General features: G+C 41.0%; 1 long non-coding RNA gene across 1 annotated transcript; it reads right to left on the bottom strand.

Moving 5' to 3' along the window:
* Nucleotides 1–14,182: 14,182 nt before the first annotated feature.
* LOC121450400 lies at nucleotides 14,183–15,659 on the bottom strand. Its single transcript, XR_005974595.1, has 3 exons — nucleotides 15,490–15,659; nucleotides 15,248–15,342; nucleotides 14,183–14,429 (listed from the first exon to the last, which is right to left on the bottom strand). It is a non-coding gene; the product is annotated as an uncharacterized LOC121450400 (long non-coding RNA).
* Nucleotides 15,660–15,742: the final 83 nt, after the last annotated feature.

Genomic DNA, 15,742 nt, shown 5'->3' on the forward strand with positions numbered 1-15,742 from the left:
GGTCCTGGTCTGGGTCCAGGACCCGCATGTGCCTCACTCTGTCTGCCCAAATGCAGGAGGGAACACGAGAGAGCCTGGTGAGTCACACACCAGTGCTACGATTTAGGGCATGAGGGACCTTGGTGGATCCCATAGCGGGTGGGGGACCGTGTGGGAAACAGAGTACGCCATGCAGAGAGAGCTTGGGTATGGGGAGTTTATTTAGTGGCTATTGGGGGTGGGTATGGGGGGAAGAGTGAAAGAGAAAAAGAGAAAGAAATAGAGGGGGGGAGAAAAGGAGGAGAAGGAGGAGGAGGAGGAGGAGGAGGAGGAGGAGGAGGAGGAGGAGGAGGAGGAGGAGGAAAGGGGTAGAGAGACAAAAAGCTGCCTCTTCAGAAGTCGGGGAGAGAAAGGATTGAGGCAAGCTTGTCTCAGTGGGCAGAGAGGTTGGGAGTGGGCAGAGCTTGTCACTTAAACGGACAGAGTACTAACAAGGAAGGCCAGCAAAATCATAACACCATTCTACTCTCTTACCCCTCTCCCCAACTCCCTCTGGAACGCTTCTTTCTAACACATCCCTTCCTGGTTTTGTTTTTTGAGACATGATCATCTATAGCCCTGGATGGCTTTGAACTCCTTCTGTAGTAGAAAGGATCCCAAAACTCCTGAACCTCCTAATTCCACCCCCCCAATGCTGAGTTTATATGATGTACTATATTGCTCTGTTTACAACCAACTAGTTTCTTAATTTTAAAATTATTCTTATTGTATGTGTATGTTTTGCCTGTATGTATGTCTGTTTACCTTCTGACTGTGCTCATGGAGGCCAGAAGAGGGCACTGGATCCCCTGGAACTGGAGTTATAGAGGGTTATGAGCCGACATGTCAATTCTGAGAACTGAACCTGGGTCCTCTTGAATGGCAGCTATTAAACAGTAAGCTCTTTCTCTAGCCCCAATTTCTTAAGTTCTCTCTCTGCTTGTTTTATAGTAATTTCTTCAGCATAACATATCCCGAAATCTTGAAAGAAAGCTCCTTAATACATATGATGTTATAAAGCGAAGTGAGATATTTCATCCTATGGTGATCCCTTGCTTGTGCTCTAACAAATAAAGCTTGCCTGAAGATCAGAGGGCAGAACTAGCGGCTAGTTAACCGTAGAGGCCAGGCAGTGGTGGCACACACCTTTAATCCCAGCACTAAGGAGGTGGAGACAGGAAGTGATATGGCTGGACAAAGAGAGGAATGTAAGGAAGGAGGAGACAGGAGCTCAGCCAATGTCAAGCTGAGGAGTTGGCAGGGTAAGATGGCTGTGGCTTGCTCCTCTGTTTCTCTCATCTTTCAAGCTTTTATCCCTGTATCTGACTCCGGGTTTTTATAAATAAGACCAATCAGATTCATATTACACCATTCTGTAGGAAACTTCCTTAAAACTCAACAAGTAAACACCTGAGAAGATTCAGGAAGTCCTTAAAACTGACCAGATGCACTTGGCCCCTCCTCCCTCACACTTACTAAGCAGTAAGGACTACTGTGAGCAGGTCACAAACAAGCTGAGCTGCCTGTGACAGGTTCCCACTACTGTTCAGCTTCCCGGAAAAGACGGAAACCAGCCAAGGGGCCTGGAGAACCCACTCCAACTCGTCCAGTGGACTGCAGGTTTCCAGCTTAGGTGAGCTGTCCCTGATGCCGAGGTGCGCTTTGGTGGTGCAGCTGTCTTTGAGTCATTTCTGTTCCTATAAGTACCCCTCATTCATGGGTCTGTTAATGATTCCAATAAAAGTTTACCAAGTTGGGTTTTGGAGGTATCCTTACTTTGGTCAGTCATTGGTTCCCTATCTGGGGTGAGAAGATGACATTTCTTCACATCTTCCCAGAAATAGTGTTACACAATACAACAAAACTGGAAACCCTGAGTTTGTCGGGGTTTTTTTTTTTGTTTGTTTGTTTTTGTTTTTTGGCTCCCAGGTTACTGTAAATAGTTAGAGTTGACATAAATGCACAAACATAGGTAGGCTACTATTATCGTTGCTATTGTCGTCCTCTGGAGGCAGGTGCTCACTGTCTAGCCCTTGGCTGATCTAGAAGTCACTATCAGATAAAGCTGGTCTTGAGCTCACAAAGGTTCACCTGCCTCTGCCTCTCTGGGGTTAGGACTGAAGGCTTGAGCCACCAGGCCAGGCAAATCACAGACAGTCTATAGCGGAAGGTAGCTTTCTGGAGTTTGCCATATTCTAAGTGAAAGCACAGAGAGTAACTGCAAAAATTGAGTGCTTTAGTTTGAGAGGAAGCAGAAGTTGGGCTTAAGCACTGCAAAGTGTTTCCTGATTGTGTTGCAACACTTGGAGGTCGTTTGAAAAGTTTTCAATAATGGGTTAGTCTTTTTTTTTTTTTGATGACTAGTGAAAAAAAATCATGTGTTGGAAAATAAACTATTGATGATCAAGGCATTTATATCAATTTGGTCTTCTACAAAATCTTTTAAAAATCTCTCTATCATCTACCTACCTACCTACTTACCTACCTACCTACCTACCTACCTATCTATGTATTGTATATATGGGGTTGAGTATATATGTGTACAGCACCTGTGTTCAGTGTCCTTGGGGATCAGAAGACTTCAGGTCTCCTGGAACTGAAGTTACAGGCAGTTGTGAGGCACCATGTGGGGGTTGGGAACAGGTCCTGGGTGCTCTTAACCTCAGAATCATCTCTCTATCCCCTCAGAGAAAATATTAATGCTCTTTTTGACAACAGAAAACGTGGCTTTGGAATTGAAGAGATGACTCAGAGGTTAAGGTTGCAGACTTCTGCTCTCCAGAGCTCTGAGAGGACATTTCTGTCCCTTTATATAACCCACCAAGGGAATTGTAACAATCACAGGAAACTTATTGATAATACTGGACACATACATAAATACATACCCACAAAAACCAGAACATACACACAAGAGGTTGTATACAGTGTATGAAAATACCATGCTATTTTACATAAGAGACTTGAGTATACATGGATTTTGATACCCATATTTACTGAGGATAACTATTGTCTGTAGTTGTTAGTTGGGTTTTTTTTTTCTTTTTGGGAGTCTGCCACGCAGTTCTCAGATAAATACCCAGAGACTTATTCTTACTTATGGATGCCTGGCCTTAGCTTGACTTGTTTCTAGCCAGCTTTTCTAACTTAATTTATCCTCTTTCTGTTTAACTATGTTTTACCTCTGGGCTTTTTACCTTTCTTTACTCTATATATCTTCCATTCCTTCTTACTCTGTGGATAGCTGGTCCCTGATATCCTCCTCTCTTCTCCCTTTCTTGCTCCTCATCATCTTCCCTAGATTTCTTCTCCTATTTATTCTTTCTGCATGCCAGCCCTGCCTATCCTTTCTCCTGGCTAGCTATTGGCTGTTCAGCTCTTTATCAGACAAATCAGGTGTTTTAGGCAGGCCAAAAAAAACCCCACAGTGTTACAGAGTTCAACAAATGCAACATGAAAGAATGCAACATATCTTTGCATCATTAAACATTCCACAGCACAAACAAATGTAACATGACTTAACCTAATATTCCACAGCAACTGTCCCTTTGTAATGATTTCACTATAGACCTGGGGACCAAACTCGAAGTGTCCTTATCCACTGAGTCATTGCAATTGACTTTAAAAACTCATGACATTTATATATTTAGTCTATGTGCATGTGTCACTGAGCCTTCTTACTAGCCGGGGTTTCACTTTCTGGGGTTCTTAGTTCTTTGAGGTTTCAGTCAATCATGACCCAAAAGTATTAAACATGAAATATCAGAAATAAACAATCCATCCATTTTCAGTTGCCTGCCGCTTCCCCAGTACGTCCACTGCACACAGACATGTTTGCAGCAGCTGTCTCACTAGGCTCCACTCACGCCATCCTTACTTTGTGTAATCCTGGCCTCAAAGCTCAAGGTTAATCAAGCTGGCAATTTGGATGTGCTAAACATACCACAAAGAGACTGCCTGCTCTCTTTTATTTTCTTTCTCTCAGCAAAGTTTGAGATTTTATTATAGTATTTTAATATAGACTCAAGCAGGAGGGTTAGGAGAGACACTCACTTGGAAGAAAATAAGACATGAAGAAAGCTTGTCTGTGGGCTTCTCAAAGATGAGTTGTGATTTTTTTTTTTGGGAGGGGAGGTGTCGGGTCTTGCCTGGCTTTCAACTCAGACTCAGTTATCTTCCTGCCTTGGCTTCCCAAGTCCTGGGTCCACAGGTATATGCCACCACACGCTGAAAGATTCAAAAGGATTTGACTGCAGTGGTGTTGGTTACACTGGGAGTCAAAGACCTTCCTATCTTGAGGAAAGGGAACTGTTCCATTATAATAGTAGTTTTAGAAGTGACAGGGCCTTTAAATGCCCTTTTGCCTTATAGTTTTGAGGCTCAAACTTGTTGACGTACAAAAGAGTTCCACAATAACCCAGAATGGAGTATAACAAAGGTTTATTTATTTGGGAATAAACTCACAGAAAGGGTAGCGATCTGCAGTCCTCTGTATGTACTGTGAACTAGAACCGAATCCAGCAGCCAAGAAGCACATACACACTTTGCATCTGCATTTATAGTACATGAGACCACACCCAAAGTGGGCTGGTATCTTAAAGGTTATTGGCTGAAGGAGTTCCCATAGCCCCTCCCCCTTTTGTCTAATTAAGAGAGTTCTAAACCTAACACAAAACTATATATAATAAGAACAAATATCAAGTATTGTCCAGGGAAAATAAAAGGCAAGAACATACAGAAAATTAGAATTACAGCCAGCATGAACAACATCAAACAAGAAACATATGCTAAATATTTCAATAGTTGTAGGAGGCCACTTGTTTGTTCCCAGCTGCTCAGCACCAAAATAACCACACAGAAACTGTATTAATTAAATCACTGCTTGGCCTATTAGCTCTAGCTTCTTATTGGCTAGCTCTTACATCTTAATTTAACTCATTTCTATTAATCTGTGTATCGCCACATGCCAGTGGCTTACTGGCAAGGTTCTGTCCGGTGTCTGTCTCTGGCAGAACTACATGGCTTCTCACTGACTCTGCCTTCTTTCTCCCAGAATTCCGTTTAGTTTTCCCTACCTAGCTCTGTTCTGCCCTGCTATAGGCCCAAAGCAGTTTCCTTATTAATCAATGGTAATAACAACGTACAGAGGGGAATCCCACATCAAATAGTTATCCTATCCTAAGGAGTCTAAGTCTTATATTAAAAATGGCTTGCTAAGTCATAAGAGGAAAGTAACTATGACTATCTAGTCTTCAATCCCATCAAAGACCTGAGAAGGGAAATATTACTTGAGTAAACAGGAAGTGCAATCAAGCAACTTCCAAAAGGTGCAAGAAATGACAGAGACAACTGGCTACCAGCGCAATCACCCAAAGTCTCATTTGCATCATTGGTGAAACCAACTTTGGCTAAGGCCCAAAGTATCTGACAAACCATTTTCAGAGGCAGGAAAATTTTCAAAAACATCTTACCCTGTCTTGGCAAGGTTTGGCAGTCTTTTTCCTTGTATCCTACTTATCCAGTCTGGACACCATGTACTTTGTCAGTGATTGAGACATGGGCAGTTCCTTGCACAAAGGCCAGTTTTGCCAAGAAGAAAACAAGCTCCAAGTAGAGTGTCTTCAGTGCTCAACCTTCTCTCAGGAATAGCTTGGTGCTTTCCAGAGCAATCATGTCTCACATCAACGGAATCTGAAGTTATTTAAATGCCATGTCCTACAGTTCTTTGAAGTGGTTGAAGATTACCTATCTATGCAGAATACAATCTGTATGCATCTAAAGAGCCTGATTAGTCTAACTATAAGTATGACAAACATGGATGACTATTGACCTGTAAGTCTTAATACCTATATAGCTTAAAGACTAAGGCTTCATATTAAAAAATTAAACAGTCTTTAAACAAATGTTCATCAGATGAATACAATTACCTCAAAATGTAAACAATATATAAGTATCTTGATCAGAGATAGAAATATGATAAATATATCCTCAAATTACATCAATATACAAAATATCTTAAGCAGAGCTAGAAACATTCATGTCATACAAATATGACAAAATAAATTTGCATAGGTGCACAAATATTGTAAACAGAAATAGGGGCATATAACAATAGCAATATAACAAATACAATTCAAATTTGTGTCAATATACAAGAACAGATACCAATGTAAATTGCCTTTAAATAATTGTTCACAAGTAAGCTCGCTATTACTCAGTATTATTATTAGTGTGAGTAAGCTCACACTAATCTACCTATTATCCCATCCCATCCATTCCCATTTTTTTTTCTAGAAAGATTCCTGAGCCTTTTTCATTTCCACTCCCAACCCTATACCAGTTATAACCAACCCCTAATAATGTTCCTAGCCCTGAGGACAAACTTTGTTGGGAGAGGAGACGTTTTCTAGAATTACTTCTAGCTGTCATTGTCATGGGAGTAATGTTATTTCTTTTCTTTCTTTCTGATTTTTTTTTATGGTTTTTTGAGACAGTGTTTCTCTGTAGCTTTGGAACCTGCCCTGGAACTTGCTCTTGCAGACCAGGCTGGCCTTGAACTCACAGAGATCTACCTGCCTCTGCCTCCCGAGTGGGGGGGTGATGTTATTTCTATAGGATCCTATAAAAACTTAAATGATGGTTAAGTTTCAAAATTACTGTCTGGTATAATTGCAGATAGTCTCTGAGTAGTCGGTACAGCACATTTCCAATCAATAATCTATCAATTTCTGCATTACCTTGTGCTAGAGGACCTGGGAGACCCATATGGGATCAGATGTGTGTTATGTATGTGGGACAAAGCCTATTCATGATTATATCTTGAACCCGAATAAATAATGAAGTCAATTCTGTATCACCTGGTATAAATTTAGAAGTTTCAATATGCAAGACAATTCTTTCTGCATATTGCTAATTAGTAACTATATTGAGAAGTTCTTTAAAATCCCCTAGTATAGTGAGAATAGCACATAATTCTGATTTTTGACAGAATCATAAGGGCTTTGCTCCACTTTACTTAACTCTTCTGATTTATAACCTGCCTTTCCTGATTTATTTGCATCAATATAAAATGTACAGGTTCCAGGTATTGGTGTGTCATGTACAATGCAAGGAAGGCTCCAATCCTGGAACTAGCCTTTGTAGACCAGGCCAGCCTTGAACTCACAGAGACAGTTAGTTCTCTTTATAAGGTTAATTCTGTTGCATTTGGGATAGTTGTTATTAATCTCTCCCAAAACATTAGTATAAGCTCTTTGCCAGAGTTCATTGTCTTCTCATAATTTTCTAATTTCATCATTATTAAAAGGTACTATAATTTCTGCTAGGTCTATTCCTGCTAATTGATGAAGTCCCAATTTTTTAAAATTAATTCAGAGACCTTTTCCATATAAGATTTGAATTTTTTACTTGGTTTATGCAGTTAAAAAGGTCCATTTGAAGATAGTATCTTCCCTCTGCATTAAAATTCTGGTAGGGGAATATTTGGAGGGTAATATGACCAGAATGTAGTTGAGATTAAGATCTACACGATCCACATGTTACTCCTCTAATTTCTCTTCAATTAAAGTCAATTCTTTCTCAACTTCAGCTGTTAATTCCCTGGGACTATTTAAGTCTTTGTCACCATCTAAGGTTTTGTTTAAATGAGTTATTTTATCAGGTTTTATTTCAGAAGTGAGCCATAGATTGGAAATGTCTCCTAGCAATCTTTGGAAGTCATTAAGAGTCTGCAATCGATCTCTCCTAATTTGCCCTTTTTGTGTTCTAATTTTTTGTAAACCTATTTTACAATCTAGATAATCAATAAAATCTCCTCTTTATGTTTTTTTCAGGATTAATTTGTAATCCCCAACTAGGTAAAACTTTCTTTAAGTCTTCAAACATTCTTTCTAAAGTATCTATATTTGAATCAGATAGCAAAATGTCATCCATGAAATGGCAAACTATAGATTCTGGAAATTATTTCCATTGGCTGACTTACAAAATATTGTTACTGGGTGGGGCTATTTAACTTTATCTATGGGAGGAGCCTCCATTGTTATCTTTTAGTAGCTTGAGAATTATTGTAAATAGGCACTGTGAAGGCAATTTTTTTCTGTATTTTTCTTGTAAAGATATAGTGAAAAAACAATCTTTTAAATCAATAACTATAATAGGCCATCCTTTAGGTAATAGGGAAGGCAAAGGAGTTCCAGACTGTAGAGAACCTGTTAATTGAATCACCTATTAATAGCTCTTTGATCTGTCACCATTCTCCGTTTTCCAGATTTCTTTTTAACATCAATTTCAAGAGATTCTCAATTTGGTTGGTTCTTCAATATGCTGAGCATCTAGTTGCTTCTGTACTAGCTGTTGTACAGCCTGCAGTTTGTTTCTCTATTGTTAAAGGCCATTGTTTCACCCATTTAGGGTTCTTAGTTAACAATTTTAAAGGTAGGACCTTTAGTACCTCTGAAGTTTTGTTAGTTGTTTTGTGTTTTTGTACAGCCTGATGGTTGGTGACAGTTTTTTTTTATAGTACCTTATATTATCCTTCCCAGACACATGAGCTGGTTTGTGGTCTGTTTCTGAGACTGCAGGAATGTTAATCTGGGCATTCCATTGCTGCAACGGATCACAGCCCCATAGATTCACCGCTATATTAACCACATACGGCCTCAACCTTCTTCTCTGTCCTTCAGACCCTATTCATTCAATACATCTTGTGCTTTGTCTTACCTGAGATAGGGTTCCAATTCCTAAGAAATGAACATCTGCCTTCCAAAGGGGCCAATTTGTATGCCATGATTCTGGAGTAATAATAGTCACATCTGCACCTGTGTTTAATAATAATCCTTCAATTATAATGTTTTTTATTTGTACTCTGAGCTTTGGTCTTTGATCATTTATAGAAGTATGGCAAAACATACTTTCCCTATTTCCTGCAAGAATTTTTGATTCATCCTCCATGTTTATTCCATCATCCAGAGCAGTATGTTATTTTTACACTAGGCAAAGGATTTTATAAATTTTGGTGACTGGGAGCAGCTTGACAGTGTTTGACCTGGGTGCCTGTGAGAGGCCCCCAAGGAGTTTCTCAATGGTAACAGGTTTCCTTGTCTGTCTCTTGTTGATCTACATTTATTGGTCCAGTGTCAGCCTTTGCTGTATCTCCTACATAGTCCAGAAACTTGAGATCTTCTATTTTTGTCATTCCCAGAGGAAACATTATTTCTAGGAATGCTTTGTCTACAATTTCTTCTTAGATGTCCTCGTCTACCACAATTAAAAATTTGGTATTTTGATGTCTCTTTATACTTTTGGAAATCACTTCGCCTACCCAAGTCTCAGTGTTACAGTCAAATGAATCAACATTGGCTGTGTGCAGGACCTGTTCATTCACTGATGCTGATTTGACCTTTAAAGGCCCATGTATCTTTTTGCATTCTAAGATGGCTTTTTGTTTGTTTGTTTGGTTTTGGTTTTTCAAAACAGGGTTTCTCAGTAGTTTTGGAGCCTGGCCAGGAACTAGCTCTTGTAGACCAGGCTGGCCTCAAACTCACAAAGACCTGCCTCCCTCTGCCTCCTGAGTGCTGGGATAAAAGGCGCGCACCATTACCACCCAGCTTAAGCTGGCATTTTCAAAAACCAATGATTCAATAAGTATTTGTCTAGCTTCTGGATCTGTTACCCCTATTTGTACAGCTTTAGTTAATCTTTGTAAAAAGTCACTAAAGGGTTCTCTTGGTGTCTTGTATGACCTTAGTATATGATTCAATTTTTCTTTCTAGTTCTTGAATCCTGTCCCAAGCAGTCCAGGTTACTGTATAGCATGGGGACAAGATGTGTTTATTGTAAATAGCTTGACTCTATGGATCAGCATAATGGCCCTCACCCAGAATTTGATATTGGGAAGCCTCAAACCTTTTGACTCTATCTTGATGTTCCGGGGCTTTAGCTTTCTCTCTCTAATAGCACTTTCTCTGTAACTGTGGTCCATCTTCTAGCACCACAGAGACTAATTGAAGCCAACCATGTAGAGTGACCATATTGCTTGAAACTCAAGTCTCTACCATCTCCCTAACAAATGGTGAATGCATGCCATATGATACCACTTCTTACTTAATTTCTTTTAGATCTTTCAGACCTATAGGTTTCCATTTACATTCTGTATATCTGTTTGGGTTTTGAGTATTTGCTGAAAACTCTTGTTAAGTCTTCTCTGACTCTGAGAGGTACTGGCAGTGCTCAATCCTGTACCTTCTTTCCTTGCTTATCAGTTCTGACAAGTTCCTCAATCGATTCACATGTTTTTATCACTCTCTTTTGTAAATCCTGAATCTCTTGACCTGTGAATATTTCTAATGATTTCATCAAATAAATTAACTTCAGGGTCTCATTCTGTACATGTGATTGCAAGGTTTTAAAATTTTCCATTAATGTTATCTTCTCATCCTTAGATATTATTTGGGTGGCATGTAGATTGCCTTCCTGGAGGGATGTTCTATCCGCTAACTTATAACTTTTTAACAGATTTTGATTGTCCATTTCAACAGTATGAATCCTTTCAGTTAATATCTCAGTACCCTTTTGTAAGGCTTCATAACCCTTTGACATGAATTAAATTTTGCCTATCAAATTAATGTTATCATTTTCTATAGTCTGAATCCTTTCAGCTGAAGACTGTATCATTCCTAAAAGTTTCTCATTCTTGACTCTGTTATCAAACCATTTCTTCAAGGATATAAAAGTTAAAAGCTGCCAAGGCCACAAAAATATACATACCAGGTAGGTCACATAACTCTTATAGAATTTCATCCATAGTAGAAACAAAAAGGTTGTTGAATTCCTGGATTGTGGTATTGTCTGAAATTATCTTTGGGTTGGTTTACAATTTTCAAATTTATTTATTAATCAAATTAACTTACCTCCATTATACTTTCAGTAAATTGTCATAGGTGTAATAATCTTGATTGGCCAGCAGGTGTCACAGTTGCAGCAGTAAGGCAGGTCCTAGATCAGTACCTGAATTACCTGAACTTAGAATTAATAACAAATTTAGATAATTACTTAAGAGCAGCACAATCACATACAGACAAGGTTTGACTTGGGCAGGATATCAAGGAACCCAGAGTTTGCAGGTAGTCGCAAGCTGCAAGGTTACTGGACAGATCTCCGGCCAGGCATTCGCAGATCTGAACTGGGAACACAAGACTGTGTTCCAGGTGCATGGTTAGAGCCCCTGCTCCAGGAGACAGAGTTCGGCCTGATGAGAGTAGACCTGGAGAAGCCAGATAAAACGTGGTGGAGTTCCGGTAGAAATCCACAGGCAGCAGTGACTTTGCCGCTTAGTAGGTCGGACCAAGCCACGCTGACACAGCCTGGCAAGTATTGCCATGTTGCCACGGTGGGCCAGTCGAACCAAACCACGCACAGCTTCACAGGGGTATTTCAGCTGCTTGGGGTGTGAGAAGGTCACAGGCAGGGCTCTGGGCAGGACCCCGCAATGCCGTGGACTCAGGCCCCGTGGGCGATAACTTGTTGGCATACAAAAGTGTTCCACAATAGCCCAGAATGGAGTATAACAAAGACAGAAAGGGTAACGATCCGATCCGTAGTTCTCTGCCTGCGCTGGGAACTGGAACTGAATCCAGCAGTCAAGAGGCTTGTGCACGCTTTTCATCTGCATTTATAGTATACGAGACCACGCCCAAAGTGGGCTGGTATCTTAAAGGCTGTGGGCTGAAGGAGTTCCCACAGTACAAACTCAGGAATTTTCACACATGCAAGTCAAATGTTTACCACTGAGTTATATCCCCAGCACTAAGAAGTGCTTTCTGTAAGTGCAGAGGCAAAAATTCTCCACTAATAAGGAAAGTGGTTGGAGAGATGGCTCTGTTGTAAGGAGTGTTTGCTTAGAGGACCCAGGTTCAGTTCCCAGCATCAACATGGCAGCTCACCTCCTAGTCCTCCAAAACTGTGATAACTAGTGACCAAGCATCCCAATGTATGAGTTAATGGGGGCCATTCTGGTTCAAACTGCCACACGTGGCTTCAGGGATGCAAGCTCAGGTCTTCACCGAGGAGCACTGCTTTTACCCACTGACCCATTTCCGTAGGCTATGACATTAAAAAAATTATTTAATTTATTTTTTTAAATGGAAGTATCCCTGCCTCTGCACCCCCTGTCTCCCCTTCCCATGTGTTATGTTTTCCTGCAGGCACCACCATACTGATTGAATATGAAGCATAGGAATGGAACCAAGTATTCCTATGTACTGGGCAAGCACTCTACCAACTGAGTTATATCTCCAGCTGAATCTTGTATTTTGAGCAAGATTTCATGTCAGTAGGAAATATATCCTTGATGGATTTTTTTATGCCTGACAAGCCTGACATTTTTTTTTTTTTAACCTTGGGTTCTGGTACCTGAACTCAGGTTCTCACGCTTGTGGGGAGATTGAGCCAGGGGCCTCTTTTTTACCCAGCAAGCACCTCCCCAACTAAATCTTAACTTCATCGCCTTTTGTTCTTTTTCTAAAAACAGATGAAAAGTATGCCATTGTTTGAGTAAGCTGTGAAATTATGAATTTCTGGAAACAATTCCACATTGTTTCCAAATCTTCCCACTTCTCTTTTCCTGTTCCTTCTCTTTGATCCCTCCCTTCCTTCCCTTCCTCTCTCCCTCCTTCCCTCCCTCCCTTCCGTTCCTTGAGAGGGTCTCATGTAACTGGTCTTAAACTTCTGATCCTTTTTTCTCCCTCATCTCCAGGCTGGCCTCAATAGGGAACCAAGGCTAACGCTGAACCATTTATCTTCCTGCCTCCATCTCTAAAATGCTGAAATTATATACATTGGTTACTGTGCCCTGCTTTGCTTCCTACTCACAAGTCCCACTGTCCTTTGAAGAAAGACACAACTTTGGAGCTATAAAGGTAAAGAGCACTTGCTACTCTTGCACAGGACTTGGGTTTGGTTCCCAGAACAAACACAGCAGCTCACAACCCTCTGTAACTCCAGTTTCAGGGGATCAGACACCCTCCCTGGCCTCCACAGCCACTGCACATGTGGTGCACAGACACGGGGTTTCCATCCTGGTGCCAGCTTCTGTCATCTCTGCTTGTGGCCTGTGTGAGGCCAGGATAAGGAGGGGAGAGCTTGCTTGAATTTCGCCATCGGCAAGACTGTTGTTTTGCAATATCCAGTGTTAAAACAGGAGAAAAAATCTGACTAATTCTGTACTGGAAGTGTTTGCCTTTAAAGATGAGTAGGCAGAAAGACACAAAGAAGGAAGCGAGAGAAACACACACAGGTGAGATCTCTGGACCAAACCTCGAGGAGAAGCCAAAGCCTCAGCAAAACCAGAGAAGGAAAAACCACAGGAGGAGAGAAAAATCAAAAGAAACTTTTAAGGAAATGCTAATTCAAGATCTTTAGGGTCTTAAAGACGACACACAAAACAGGCATTAAACATGAGACTATGGTGAGAGAAGAGGGTGAAACATGACCTAGGGAGCGTGAGAAACACACACAGTGATTCCTTGTAAGGCTAAATAGTGGAGTTTGCCTTGATTTGTGTTTTATCTGAGATTGCCATGGCAATATAGCTGTCTAAATAAATATTTTCTTCACATACTTTAACCTCTCTTCCTACTTTGAGTCTGTTGCTCTAAATGGTTTTACATGTATTTCTTCTTATCTTGTTGCTTTTTTAAAATTATATTTGGAATCAATCTCCAGGTTTCCATAAGACAGCATTACATCACTGATTTACAAAGCATGTGCTTCCGATGGGATACTTTTTTTTTTTTTTTTTTTTTTTTTTTTTTTGGTTTTTCGAGACAGGGTTTCTCTGTGGCTTTGGAGCCTGTCCTGGAGCTAGCTCGGTAGACCAGGCTGGTCTCGAACTCACAGAGATCCGCCTGCCTCTGCCTCCCGAGTGCTGGGATTAAAGGCGTGCGCCACCATCGCCCGGCTCTGATGGGATACTTTTTTTAAAGGTTTCCTGATATTAAGTCTCTGTTGATGCAATAAATCAGATCAGGACTAATTAAAAGTCCAGGTTTAATGAGCAAAGCAACTCCCGGGTGGTCTTGGGTGGGGGAACAGAAATCTCGTGGCAGGTGAGGGGGGCTACATCCTAGTGTTGAGGATCTCGAGGGAGTAGGATCTTGGTGGGTGGGTTTTCTCAGGTCTGGAAAGGGAAGAGTGAGACCAGATGGTGTTTCCATCTAAACATCCCAGACTCCTTGGCTATATGGATGTAGGTTCAAGTCTGGCTACTTCCTGCAGGCATGGGATGACGTGGGGACGGGAGAGCTGGGAGTCGGTGGGCCCACGCTTAGTTTGGAGGTATGGATGAAGAAGCATTTGGTTATCTGTTATCCTGGAGACCTCAGGCATCTGCTCCATGAGGAGGATAAGAAGGCAGGTTGCTAGGAGAAAAAATAGGTTAATAGTACCAGCCCTATGAATGGGGTTAGCCATAGGAAGAGGGGAGACTGCCAGAAGAAATGGAATGGAGGACTGCCCTGTACAAGAGAGACAACAACAGTAAGACACAACAACAGATACGCTCTTCATTGGGATATCTTGGAAAACCAGGTCCCAGTTGCTGGAAAGGTGTCCTCTTGAGCCGGGAGAGGTGGTACCAGCACTGAGGTCCCAGGATTGTCGGGGTCCGGTGGACCATAAATTATTTCTCTGAACTAGACCCCAACATAAACTATCTCTCTGGACCAGCATGGAGGTGCAGGAATAAAGACACAGCTCACATGGCTTTATCAGGAGGGAGATTCTCAGTGGTCCCTCATGAAGTCCTGAGTTCCTGAGAATTCTTCTCATTTTATTCTCCAAACAGCTTTTATACCAAAACATACACGGAGGGGTAAATACATTAGCATTCTGTCTCCTAGGTAACCAGGTGAATGTCTTTTACTCTTGTCCACATCTACCTATTTGCTCTGTAAGCTAGCTGTCCTGTAGGCCTGAATTAGCATCTCTATCAGGCTTCCTCCAAATTACAAAGAAAAGAGCAAAACAACATCCTGACCTTTTGTTAGGTTAGTGACAGCGTGTCTGGAATGTTACGTGACTTCTCTGGATACTAGGCATGGCCTGAGAACTTGGCTGTCACACCACGTAGAAATATGGTCCTACAATCCACTCTTTCTTATTAATTTTAATAAAGCCTGTGCTTCTGCAACAGGACAGACAGATCATGCCTGGCTTGGGCAAAGTCCTCTTCATTTACCCAAATTTTCCCGTCTTTGGAACAGGTATTCTTATATGCAAGCTCCTGTCTTAGGCATCTGAAGAAGCTTCACATCCGTCATTGACTGCTGATCTCTGAGAAGAAAAGAGATTAATGGAGAGAGATACTTTTGGGCCCTGTGTCTTGGAGCCATACTTTCTTGTCAGGATAAATTATAATGCTTTATGAATAATTACGCTCCCAAAGGCTACAGTATACTATTTAAAGGAGAAGAGAATCACCTGAGTTGAGAATGCTTCTTCGGCTAATTTAGTGTAGCTCTTAAATCTTTAGATTTTCATACAATGTAAAAGATTGCTCCTGGCCAGGATTTGTGGTATGGAAATATCTGGTGTCTTTTACACCTGTTTAAGGTATTGGTAGAACAGAGGACAAAGTTAAGTTTAAGAAAAAAAAAATTTTAGGGCCAGGGAATTGAGAGGGGGTGTATTTGACCTGTTTAAGGTGGATCCTTTAATTCGGCTCCCTGGAACT

This window comes from Microtus oregoni, unplaced genomic scaffold (assembly GCF_018167655.1).
Source record: "Microtus oregoni isolate MIOR12 unplaced genomic scaffold, Mior012 000007F_ref0000211, whole genome shotgun sequence".
NCBI classification, from domain to species: Eukaryota; Metazoa; Chordata; class Mammalia; order Rodentia; family Cricetidae; genus Microtus; species Microtus oregoni.